Source organism: Poecilia formosa, unplaced genomic scaffold, assembly GCF_000485575.1.
Source record: "Poecilia formosa unplaced genomic scaffold, Poecilia_formosa-5.1.2 Scaffold72, whole genome shotgun sequence".
Classification (NCBI taxonomy): domain Eukaryota; kingdom Metazoa; phylum Chordata; class Actinopteri; order Cyprinodontiformes; family Poeciliidae; genus Poecilia; species Poecilia formosa.
The window spans coordinates 298,996-312,254 of NW_006800011.1; the positions used below are offsets into that span (position 1 = coordinate 298,996).

At 37.6% G+C, this 13,259-nt stretch overlaps 1 long non-coding RNA gene across 1 annotated transcript in view; it reads right to left on the bottom strand.

The window, feature by feature from the left end:
* Nucleotides 1-11,190: 11,190 nt before the first annotated feature.
* The window catches only part of LOC103140510 (uncharacterized), a 134,653-nt gene continuing 132,584 nt past the window's right edge, over nucleotides 11,191-13,259 (bottom strand). Inside the window, exon 3 of the long non-coding RNA XR_476516.2 lies at nucleotides 11,191-11,264. This is a non-coding gene — a long non-coding RNA (uncharacterized LOC103140510). The remainder of the gene's footprint in view (nucleotides 11,265-13,259) is intronic.

Sequence of the window (13,259 nt, forward strand, 5' to 3'; positions counted from 1 at the left end):
GTTTCCAAATGACAGTTTCATTCACTGATTTGAAAAAATTATCCAAATCTTTGCGATAAATGATGACGTTGTTTTGAGAACATTTTCAAGTAATATATTGGAAAGTTTGCCTTCTCAAGTACTTGTAAAGTTACATTTTGTAAGAAACACTTAACACTGGAGCTGTTAAGTATCCAAAATAAAACACAACAACCAGAAACAATAAATAAAATGGAAATAAAAGCCACACACAACTGGCATAATAAATAAAATGGGTTTTGATGTCTCTCAAAACAAAATTAACCTTCAAAAATATTCCAAAGATAGAAATTATTGTTCTCATTTTATGTTATCATGCAGTTAACTGAGTGTTTATTGTGACAAACTTGCTAACACTTTAGCTTTACTGACAGCTAACCCGGACACAGTAATTATTAATGAACTAAAGTTGCTATTTGCGCTGGCAGATTATTTCACTAATAAGTGCTAATCTGCCAGTTTATCTAGTATTTATTTATTTTTAATCAATAATAAGGCAGGGTTTACTTAAATCTAGCTCGTTGAAATGCTACTTGTACGTCTGATTTCCAGTGTATTAAGACATTTGCACCAGAAACGAGACCAAAATAATGTTTTGAGTTTTTGCAGCGTACATCTCCTCTGGCGTTCTGTTTGTTTCTGGTTCCTTCCTGGAGGCATCAGCTGAAATAATCCTGCCAATTTGCCTTCTTTTATTTTAATTAATGTAGGAAATAATCCTACATCAGTTCATCTGTTTCTTCTTGACATTTGTTGTGAATAGGCGTTATGTAAATAAACTGACTTGAAGAAGTAGTAAGGAAAGTCTCAGTAAAAATGTAATTAATGATTATTTTAAGACGACATTCACGAAGAGGCTGGCGTGCCGCAGCAAACTGATTTACTGCAGGAATTCAGCTGAGAAGCTGAAAATTCTTGCCATCTATATTTTGGAGTAAGATGTGAGCTCAGTGATTTATAAAATGCTTCCCTTATGGGCCTCAATAAATCAGGACATCTAATTTCTGCTGGAGTGAAAAATGTACAGTATGCTCAGCCATTTCCAGTAACAGCCATGCGGCTACTATAGCTATAGAGAGATTACAATGACATCCTTTACACTTTACTGACAGCTAACCCGGACACAGCCTTGATGCTCCTCTAAGAAGGTGTCAATGTCGACACAAGATATACTTTATGAAGGTGAAAACATTACCCGACAGATACTTGGAGGAGGACAGTGTGATGGTGGTTTGCATGGAAAGTTTTGGGGAAAGTGAAGAGAAGGCAGCTCTCGTATATCACAGTCAGGGATGACGGGTGATAAATATGCATCTTCTTACCTTGTAAAAGGCAGATTTTAAAATCAGTGGATGAGGGCAGACCCTCCTTGATGACCCTTTGCAACTACGACAATCATTCAAGGCGCCGTGACGGACGTCTGAAGTGAGGGACGGGACTGTTGAGCAAAGCGACTGAAATTGTTTGTTTATTCATGGCTTCTACTTGTTCCAGTCGAGCTGATTTGTCTGTGAACGTAAAACACCTGGTTGGGGCTTATAGACGGCAGTATTTTCAACAGTTGGAAACAGCTAGCTTAGAAACCGACACATACCTCCCCCCTCCTGATGTGTTGATCAGATTACTGACTTTTTGTCATGATCGTGCTTATGTGTATTTAATTTTAGAGTTTTTGTGTTCAGTTTCCTAATGTGTCTTCCCCGTTGATTGTCTCCCAGGTGTGTCTCGTTCCCTTGATTACCCCTGTGTGTATTTAGTCCCACCTGTTGTCTGTGTTCTTCGTCGGGTTCTTGTCTTACGCTGTCTAAGTTTGTCGTTTGCACGTCTGTCTGTTAGTTCGTCTGCCGGCACAGTTGTACTGTGACGTCCTGTGTTGGCATCTGCTCGTTTTGTCAGTCTTGTAATCAGTTGCTACCGGCATTTAGCTGTGCGCTAGTCTCTCTGCCGTGCTGCCTGTCCTGGACTGCTCTGAGCATTATTATTATTAAATTCATCATCATCTTCACCATAACCTGGGTCTCTGCACCAATCCTCACCGCCGCCTCAACCCCATTCTTGACACTTTTCCTGAATTCACAGCACATGATTTATGTCATAAACAGCGTTTCCTCTTTACCGTAGTGGCATTAAAAACGTACAGAAGACGAGATGCTTACCAGTTTTTTCCAGTTAGACGCACCTTCTCCATTTAATATCTTTCTAATCACAATCAAAGTATATGAACAATAGTTTTCTTACCTTGTGAAAAGTGTTTGCTGCAAAATTAGACCGAGGGCTGCCAGTCATTGTTATCATTACTCTGTGGTTTTAGGTTACAAATGTCTGTTTTTAGACTAGCTTGTACTGTTTGTTTTGACCTCCATCAAAATCAGATGGGAGTTCTGGAAAACGTGACGTCACATGCAAAGGGTTAATAATAATCACAAGCAGAGGATGGAGTGGCCTTCGAAAAAAGAAATGAAGTGGCAGGAAGGAAAGTTTTCTAGATATTTTTAAACACACATTCACACAGAGAGGGACGCTGAATCTTTTCCTCTGGTTTACAGAGGGGTAACTCACTGCGTTTCCACTGATCATATAATTGCACAATTTGACATTTAGAAAATAAATTTGCTTAATGGAAAAAGTCAATTTTGATTTTCGAAATTGAAATTGATTTCACAAAACTGCAATGGAAACACTTATAATAATAAGCATTACGTGTTTAATATGTGTTAAAATCCATAGTGCTGCCCCTTTAAGTGAATGTCTAGAGATGATGATCTTCTATTATGATGCATTATCATTCAGCGTGCAGCTAAGGTTAAAAAATGGGACTGGGTTTCATGTGGCGAGCCGCGAAATTGAAATGTTAGGTCATTTTATTGAGGAATGTGGTAAAAGTGCTGTAAAAGCTTTAATCTCTATTGTTTTTGATGGTGTTGTTTAGAGATGTGTGTGATATAGGAGCTGCAGACTCTTTCATCGATCTACTACTGCATAATTCTGTGTAACATGTCTTGACAAAGACAAAACAAGGATCAGTGCAGCCATTATAAATATGCATGCCTTGCAGGTAAGTGTTTATTATCACACCATTATCAGTCTCCTTGTTATCAGGTGAAACTGTTTCGATGCATTGTTTACAAAAAGTTATTTATCCTTTAAAAGGCTCAGAATGTTAAGCTCATTGTATTTGTTCTGAAATTATTAACATGCTCACTAAAAGCATTAACAATATATTGAATCTCGTACAAAATTTATTTAGAAATGTCTCAGTCAAGAGATTAGATTGTCACTTTATTTTTCATCCGTGACTTGGACACAGATCCTGGTTTTTACCTCGGTAATGTAAAAAGAGACATTTCCCGACTGTTTTTTAACAGGTGGAGCAGCAGTGCAGTCATAATGCTCACATCTGGCATCTGTATGTTAAGCAAACTGCCAGAGTTTCTATACAGATGGAAGCAATGAGGTGTGAGGGGAATTTCTGCTGACAGAACAATTGTTTTCTGAAGGCAGTGGAAGAGGTCTGATGCACAATGCAACACAAGAAAACCTCCGAAATACAGGAAATTTAAAGGCCAGTGACAAATGTTTTCAGCTTTCTGGTTTAAAGAAAACTGCATTAATGCTTTGCACTTCTAAAAACGACCATTATTAAAAATACAGTTGTATTATTTCTTTAGAAAACACCATGAAAACATGGACTAAATCAATATACTTTTGTAGAAGCAGTTGAGACCCAAACTGAAGTACAAAATGTAAATTTAGCAGCATAATGAACCAAAGAAAGTTCACCTGTGATTGGGTACAAAACAATTAAGTTTTGGAATGGCCTCGTCAAAGACTAAGTCCAACTGATGTGCTATGGCATGACCTTTAACAGGCCGTATATTCCTCTCTGACATGGACTTTAAAACAGAGATGAGCTTGTGAAGAATTTGTAGCCAAAATAAAAGTGCAACACAAGCAAATTTCAGCTTGTTGATGTCCAAATACCAACATATTAATTATTTAAAGTCTCTGTGATGCTACGGAAACATTGGCATACCTGTTAGTGACTCAATGGGGTTGCATCTGTTTCTTTTTTGCATGTCAGTAGTTGTGTTTCCATTACAAATTTGTAAAAAACTTAGTTGATATTCTGCTAATGTCAAATTTTTTTTTTTTGGAACTGGGGTGTTTCAATTAATTAAAAATAAGGTGTTCACGCTATAAGTTCTTAAAAACATGCAATGACATCATCCTTCTACTACTTCCTGTTGTCTTCTTTGTCGTTTCGACCAGTAGTAACATCCAGTTGTTGATCACATGATTCACGTAATGTGAAAAAGTGTTTTCAAAGCAATTTTATGAAATATACAAATTTTGATACAGCTGAAAAACCACCAAATCGAGCGCTAAGATTTTTTTTTTTTTTTTACCAAAAATTTAGTTTCTGTTAAGCAAATGTATTTTTGTACTTCTAATTAATGCAATTTTATGATTAATGGAAATGCAATCAATGTTAATTTATTTATATAATGCATAAAAACAACAGATGTTGTTGACCAGAGTGCAAGACAATACGAATGAGAACAAAATAATGATGTACATTTAAAAGTAAGATTAAAACAAAACAACTCTACTCTGTAACTGTCATCATAAAAGAAACTCAAACTCGTGGGGGGCTCGTCCGGGATATGAACCCAGGACCTTTCACACCCCCATCTTATGTTACAACCCAAAGGTCTAGGGAGTCAAGGGTGGTAACATAAAATCATGTCCAGAGAAAGAGAGTAAATTTAAATGATTAATTTCAAGAAAGGTGGTTTCACAAACAAAACACGTAAAGGAGATTGCTTTACGGGACAGTAACCTAAGTAACACTAATATACAAAAGAAGACTAACACTAAAGTGGGTAAGTGCAAATTAATTAAATTACCAAAAATATCCAAAACAAGTCCTTGTTACGGCAGTCCACTCTCAATCCAATTAGCCAGGTCATATTAATACCCGGTTCTGATCTGAGCCTTGGGTGGCTCAAGTCCAACACAAGGACATGCCAAACCTCCAAACCAAAAATCAAAGATATACACCATGACAGTAAATAAATATGGGCGATTATTGTAAATGTAGCTGTCACACAATAATTTGATATTGTGAAAGAACTAACATGCCTGCCAGAGGCGCTGAAAATGTATTCAACATGTTTATTAAATTCATAAAAGTTTGCAGAGATAACTTGAGAATTATACTGGCCACAAATGCAACACAGCATCATAATCTCCTCAATGGACAATCATTACACAGAGAGGAGCAAATCCCCAGGCACTTCGCAGCACCCTCCATTCACCATCCTCAAACCTAATGTGCTCACTTATGAACAAACACATTAGTCCAGCAGACGAGAGGCCATTTATATTTGATGTGCTGTCAGTGGCTCTCTGCTTTTGGTGAATCTTTACCCCCTTCAGTCTTATTATTAATGTTGCTGCTTCCCTCCCTTGGGAGACTGCTTTATGGGACGGTGACTGCTAGGTGGCCGGCGGGGTCATTAGTGGAGCAGCGAGGGGTCTGGAGGTCGGTCAGTAGCTGCCTCACCCACGCACTCAGCGAGTTCCCAAGGGTCTGAAACAGCAGGGGGGCTAAAGTGTCTCTAAATTAATTGAAGTATACCTTCTCAGACTGAAGGACTTGAAATATTGTCAGCATCGGTAGAGGAGTTCTGTCAAACTGAATGATTAGTCTGAACACTGGGATGAATTATTAGAAAAGAACATCCTATTAAAAAATTAAATTATAACAAGGAGTTTTCATTTGCTCCTCCTTTAAAGGTGACCTAGAATACTTCCTCGAAAGGTTTGGGATATATTCATATTACATTTTTTTTTTGCACAAAATCATTCTTAATTAGACTTAATCTGGTCACTTCTGCCTATTTTCTTTCAGAATGAGATGTTTTAGGGCCTCTTGTCACTTTCATTCCAAATTAGGTGCTGCTGGCCAAGCCTCCCATCTTTACGTTTATACTTGCACGCAAAAATGGCTACAAAATTTACACAATTATACAACCATATTTATTTGAAAAGTAGTAGTGGAGCCTCCTGCACAACCAACAAGAATGCAGTAAATGGTTTCTGGATGGTAAGTCAATCAAGACTTAGCATCCACTTACATCCAATAACACTGAAGTGGAGATTCTTTGCAATGATGAATGTGCACAATTTTTTATAAAATCTTTTTAAAATATATCAAGTTTCAGGTTATAACATAAAAAAACTACATTTTTCTGACATTTTGCTGCTGTTGCATCGGAATTGTCACACTTTTCAACAACAGCATTTATATGCTATTCTATTTTAATTTTCATGGTAAAGCAGTTGAATAATTTTTAAAAAATATATAAGTTTCTCCTAATTCTGTAAAAAAAAAAAGAAAAAGAAGCATTTTTCCTTTTTTGTCAGACAATCTCACACCAGCCCACTCCTCTTATAAAGACTTCAAAACTAATATAGCAGTCAGCTGGTAGCAATCTAATCTGAAAATCTGGGAGAAACTCTGGACAGGATATTACATTTCACTCTGAGCAAATACTTTAATCCCAGGTGTGAGTTTTCAGCATTTTGAAGCCTTCAGCATATTCAGGTTACACCCGAGTTTGACATAAAGAGCACAACGACGCACTCATTCATCACCAAAATGTCCTTCGGCACTTTCCTATTAGAAGCTGTCAGGTGGGCTGGACTCATTATTACATCATCATAATGGTGTCATCCTTGAACTTCATCAGAGTAAATTGCTGTAATTTGTCACATAGAGAGATATACCTCTGGACATCTACCTATATGCATGCAAACTGCAAAATAGTGAAACAATACACTTAAAGCCACATAAAAATTATTGGATGATTTCTTTATGAGCTAATTCTGATTTTAAACTAATTGTTTGCAAAAACACAAAATCTTGCCAAGTATTTTTGTCTCGTTTCTAGTGCACTTGAAAGTAACTAACTTGTAGGTAACATTTCAACAACATACAGGAGCTTGTTTTAGGTCAATAATTCCTTAACATTGATGAAAAAGTTCTTGTATCATTGGCAGATTAATTAATTTATAACAAGACATTTTTCCTATGTGATAAATGAAATAATCTAGCACTTTTTCATCTATATTAAGAAATTATTGACTTAAATTATTGACGTAAAACAAACTCCTATATAACTTTTAAGGTAGTTTTGTCTTATTTTACATGTAATAAGATATTTGCACTAGAAACTAGACCAGAATACTTGGTAAGATTTTCTTTTTTCAGTGTAATTTTGGTTTAAATTTAACTTTAAACCGACAATGCAATTTCAGCTAAACTAACCATCCATTTACACTTTCTGCTGACATGTTTTTATTCACTCTGACTCCATGGTTCCCTGGTGAGGGAAGCTCAGATATTAAGTCAGCTTCAACTTCTGAAAGGACATCTTTACTGGTTAATTTTCCTTTTTCTTGCCCACTGTTTGATCAAAAAAGGAACCATCCACAAGGTTTATCTAAAGATTTGTTTAATAGTAATTAACTTTCCATTCATCTTGGTAAAAACACTTTGCATAGTTCTTATTGCAAATGGGGTCTGGATGATGCTAATTAGCAGATCTTTAATGTTTCCTCTGAGAAGCTCGAACTTAGCCTCAGATATTGCTAGGGGACTCGTATCTGCACACATGATAGCAAATTAATGTACAGATTTATCTTGTGCAGCAAAAGCACTTTTGATGTAAACGCTGCAAGCTAGAATTTTCTGTAAAATCAGTGACTAGCATTTATAGATTTTTAACTTTAAATTATGCCTGCGTTTTAATTTTGGTCCCACCATTTGGTTGTAATGCTGTGTTTAACCCAGATAAAGTCAAGCTACAAAACGCACTGCAAAAATGTTCATAATAATCACTGTACAATTGATATTCATAGAACAAAGAAAGAATTTTACTTCCTACATTTATTAGGGACCAAACCGTCATTAGATAACAATCCATCCAAAAAAAATACGTAGTGACAGGATGCAATGAAGGGTGCAAAGGGGAAATATGGGGTAGAGGCACTAAAAGGAGCCATTTAGATATTCCTCCCCCTGCCACCAAAAACATTTTGGTGCTTTCAAAGAAGAATGAATTATAAATGCTATTGAATGCAGTCTGATGTAAAATACTCCCCTTTAAAAAGACTTCACAGAATTAAATACACACACCTGATTTAGTTCGCCTTAGTGGTTCCTTTCAAAATAAAGGTGTAGAAGATGAAAAACTGGATTTTTTTTTAAATCCTTTGTTCTCATGGTTCTATTAAAACAAGAAAGGAGCATAAATTATTCGTCTGGTGTTGCTTTGTAGCATTTCAATTCCGACTGCGCTATCCTAGAAATAGAAAGGCAGCTTGTTTTCTGTACAAATTGTTATTCCTGAAATAGAACTGCATGAACAGGCGCAAATGCTTTCTAGATAGGATGGTGTCTCCATGCTTGGTCAGTTTGACTTAAGCTAATGTGACAGTAGGAACAAACTAAACTAGAGGCATGTGTTTGAAGCTGCTATTACACCGCAGAGGTGCATTTGAGGAGAGTTTGTCTACTCTGTATTTACCAGCAGTATAATGTTGTGGTTTCTATAGTGTTCACAGAAAGTCTTAAGTGGATTTAAGAAGATTTAAACATGAATAATGTCATTGTATACCAATGCAATCGTAGCTTCTCTCATTAGGTTTGTTGTGTGAAAGACTTGAACTAGTCAGTCATTTGTAGACTGGTAGAATTCTCCCCACCCAAATTGTGAAAAATTTACATTTGTCATATTGTTATACTTCTGTTTGGGTTTTTACTGCTTCTAAAAGCAGCCCAAGTGATTAAAAAGATACACACAGTTGTTTTTGGCAATACGTTAATGTTTTTGAAGTCTGGAAAATGAGCCATTTCAAAAATCCTCTGGAATGTGACTTCACAAACCAGCAGGCACTACCCGTTACCTAGCAACCCCATGGAAGGGCAACTCGTTACCTAGCAACCCCATGTAAGGCCAGCCCATTACCTAGCAACCACAGGGAAGGCCAGCCCGTTACCTAGCAACCCCAGAGAAGGCCAGCCTATTACCTAGCAACCCCAGGGAAGGCCAGTCCGTTACCTAGCAACCCCAGGGAAGGCCAGTCCATTACTTAGCAACCCCAGGGAAGGCCAGCTCATTACCTAGCAACCCCAGGGAAGACCAGTCCGTTACTTAGCAGCCTCAGAGAAGGCCAGTCCGTTACCTAGCAACCCCAGGGAAGGCCAGCCAGTTACCTAGCAACCCCAGGGAAGGCCAGCCCGTTACCTAGCAACCCCAGGGAAGGCCAGTCCATTACCTAGCAACCCCAGGGAAGGCCAGCCCGTTACCTAGCAACCCAAGCAGACCTCCAGCACTTTGGTAAGCTAGTTTTATTGTAGTATGATTTGTATTTTTGACTTTTGGAGTTTCAAAAGTCAAAAATCTGAGTTTCTTGACTTTATTTTCTATCCACAATGGCTGCAATACACTGTCGTAGACACATTACTTGTAAGTAATTTTGCTGTTTACAGTTTATTTAAATGTTTTGTAAGGGACCCCTTGAAAATGACATGATTCATCAAAAAGGTTAATCTTTGAAAGAAAGAAATTAATTAATTTTCTTTTATTTCAAGTGGTCTAAGATATTTGCACCAGAAACGATACCAAATATTCTTGGTAAAATTTTATGTTTTGTCCTCACTATGTACCCCGGTTCTGATGAACCATTTGATTCCGATTGGTTAAACCAGAAATAGAACGAAAACATGCAGGATAGTCGCCCTTGAGGACCAACTTTAGTCACCACTGGAATAAGGTTTATTTACAAAAGCATTGTATGGAAAAATTAAATGAACAAGCAGATATAAATAAATGCTAGACGCATGAATCTCTATACGTTTCAGAACTGGCTTAGACTTGCTCAGACATAAAAACAGGAGAATAAAGGTAACATTGCCTCCCACAAAGAGTCTCTAAGGTGTGTAGGTGAGCAGACAGGCAGCGGAGCTCCATTTGCTTTGGCTTTCTGCTGCAGCCCATATTGAAAGCACACCAGCCCATTTGCGGCATTAGTCACATCACTGCTCTTGTGTCTGCCTGACGGAGAACCTGCAGCGAGCCAGGCAGTCGACCCATTTCTTTCCCTCACCCCCATCGCCGCGACTCTCACCCTTTATAATAAGGTCAGCTGGGAAGCATTCATGGCAACATTCATTCAGAGTAGAGACGCTGAGCGTTTGCGTCGCAGGTAAATGAAAACTCCCCCAGATAGCTGGTGTTGCGCGAGTTGCAGAGTGAGACAAGTGGGACCGAGTGTATTGCTGTCTGTTCTCAGCTCACTCATAAAAGCTGTTTACCTTGGTAAGTAGGAGATTCAGCGTCCTCCATCAACTATTTTTTATTAAATTGGAATTTCTGACATGCACCAACATTTAAGGGGTGTGGTGGTCAAAATTCAATGTGAACATGCTTTAATTTTTCCCCAGATGTGTTTCTTGACATTGTCACTCTATGACTGGATTTGGAGACCATTGCTTTAAATGTTTACATCCAAGACAAAAAGCTTAATTTCCACCAAATATGGCTTTTAATGACTTTATAATTACATCACCAAGTTTACCTCTAGCACAAGCAGAACTGAACATATTTACACATTCCCATTGCTCAAGAAAAAACCAAAAACACAGCAGGCTCATAATAAAAACAAGTGCATGTCTAAAAATACATTGATTATGTTGCAAGAACATCATAAGAGCGACCACTTCATAAACATCGAGCTTTTCCAATGGTACCGACAGAAGCTGCATTATTCCCAGTGACTACTAATGAAGAGCTGCTGTCATTAACTGGAATAAATCATTCATAAGAAAACAATTCAGTAATAGTTCCTCGTTAAATCCTTTTGGGCATTTAGTTTGTAATGTATAAAACTAAATCACTTTCCTTCCACTGTGTGCAAGTGAGAAGCACCATTTCCTTTCAACAAGCAAATACAGAGCCACTCTATTAACGGTACTGCAAATAGCACAAATGGAAAACAGAGAGGTACTCTATTTGATTCTGATGATCTATTATTTTGTTTCTTCTTCTTAGTTATTATTATTAGTTGTGGAAGTAGTAGTAAGAAAGTATGGATTTCATATTGATGTCAAACTGGATCATCTTTAGTAAACTTCCTTTCCCCATCTCTTGACTCTCTGGTACAGATATGTGAATAACCTGAAATACATTTAAAAAAAATATTGCAATTAGATTGTGCACTAAAACATTTATTGCAGCCCTCCTATACTTAGCTTTCTTTTACCATCCTCCCGACTGTTCATGGAGGAAAGATAAACCTTACTCTAAAAGGTGACCTTTTATGATTCCTTCAACCAGTTAATATAGGTCTATGGTCTATACAAAACATGTTCATTACAGTTTTATTTTGCACAAAACCATTCTTAGATAATGAGATTTCGAGCTCCTGTCAGAATGAACTGTTTTAGGCGTCTTGTCATTTTAAATCCAAATCAGCTGCTGCTGACCACGCCTACGTTTACATATGCATGTTTGAAGAGCAGAAGTGGAGCCTCCTGCACACCCAACAAGAATGCAGAAAGCGGTTTCTGGATAGGAAGTCAACAACAAAACAATTGTCTTTTCCACAAGTCATTGTACAGTGCATACAGCTGTGAAACCAGCTGACCAAATGTGCTGGAGCTGTCTGATTTTAGTATCAGAACAAGCCAATCAAAATCCAGACTTAAATCCTACTGTGAAGTACTGAACATTTCAAAGCTGACAAGGCACATGAGAAACATAAACCAGTGATGGAAAAATCATACAGGATGGATTTCCTGTAGCAGTCAGTCTTGCAACAATTTTGAGGAGGTCCTGACTGACAGCAATAGTCAAACAGCAATAGAAAAAAAGTAGAATTATTTTTCTCAGAATTCTGACATGTTCAGGATGTTCCAATCCTCTTCCATAGAAGAACTTTAAGGTATCAGTGTTACGATACATTTAAGAGCTGTTTCTATAAACGAAGCCTCCTGGAAAACATTGGAAAACCTTTGTGCTGCAGAGTGAGTTTGGACGTCGTCACTCTGTAAATCATGCGCTCATTTCGCCGTGTGGTCTCCTTCCACCTCTACTCATCCGTTTTGCTGCCGGAGGCTCTTGCTGAACAATCAGATTCCCTTCAGCCAATTTCTGTTTTGTTGAATGTCTAAATGCTTCAAAGCAAATGCCTTTGTGAGATAATTCCCTCTGCAAAGATTTAATTAAGTGCGCTCAGTTTGTTTGCAGTATCATCTGTTCATCAGCATTGTTGCAGCGTTGGAAACATTCAGTCCAATCAATCCGAACAGGCTCCGCTTCTTGTTTGTGGCACTTCTGGCTCTGAATGTCGCAGCCTAATGAGTTTATGAGAATGATGCATGGAAAATCTTGTTTCATGTGGATGAAGGCTGGACTGCTGCTCTTTCAGGAACATGCATGGGTAAATTAGCTTAAATGTTTTAGTAAGCATAAAAATTTCATGGGAAAGTCAACATTTTTTAAACAGCAGAGGTGTTTTTACTTATTTATTTGGAATAAATCTTAGGCTTATTCTTTAAGATAAAATTCCTTCAAACATTTTTCTACACAAAACTCGGATGGATGCTGCTGGACAGGAGGAGCTTTGTGGAAATGGGCGGAGCTTTGCGAGAGCAAGCGTTTAGGCATCCCTAATACCATGGGAGAATCAAGGATTTCTCAAACATGTATGGAAGAATCAAAATAATACTCCAGGGATGTTTTATGATGAAAGAAGAACATCTTAACATGATGTAAAGTTGATTTTCCATAATACTGCCCCTTTAATTTTGTGGCAGCACACCAATAGCTGTATGTTTTCCAGAACCATGTGTGTCAGTGTCAGATTCATGTAAATAAAACTTGTTCTGAAGCTGCAGTTTAAGATGCTAAGGAGCAATAAGCTGACTCCAACAGAAAGCTCACTGAAATGGGTGTGAGATGTAACATCTGAAAGCCTTGGCTGACTGTGTGAAAACAAGCAAGTCATGAAGATGAAGGCCAAAATATGTCCATTAAAGGGGATGTGATATGCGAAACTCCCATTTTACAGTTCTTTTTTTTTTTCTTTACTTCCATTTGGGTTTCTACTACTTCTAAAAACACCTTAAGCCTTTAAAAAAAACATCCTGCTGCTTTTTGGCAACCAATTCA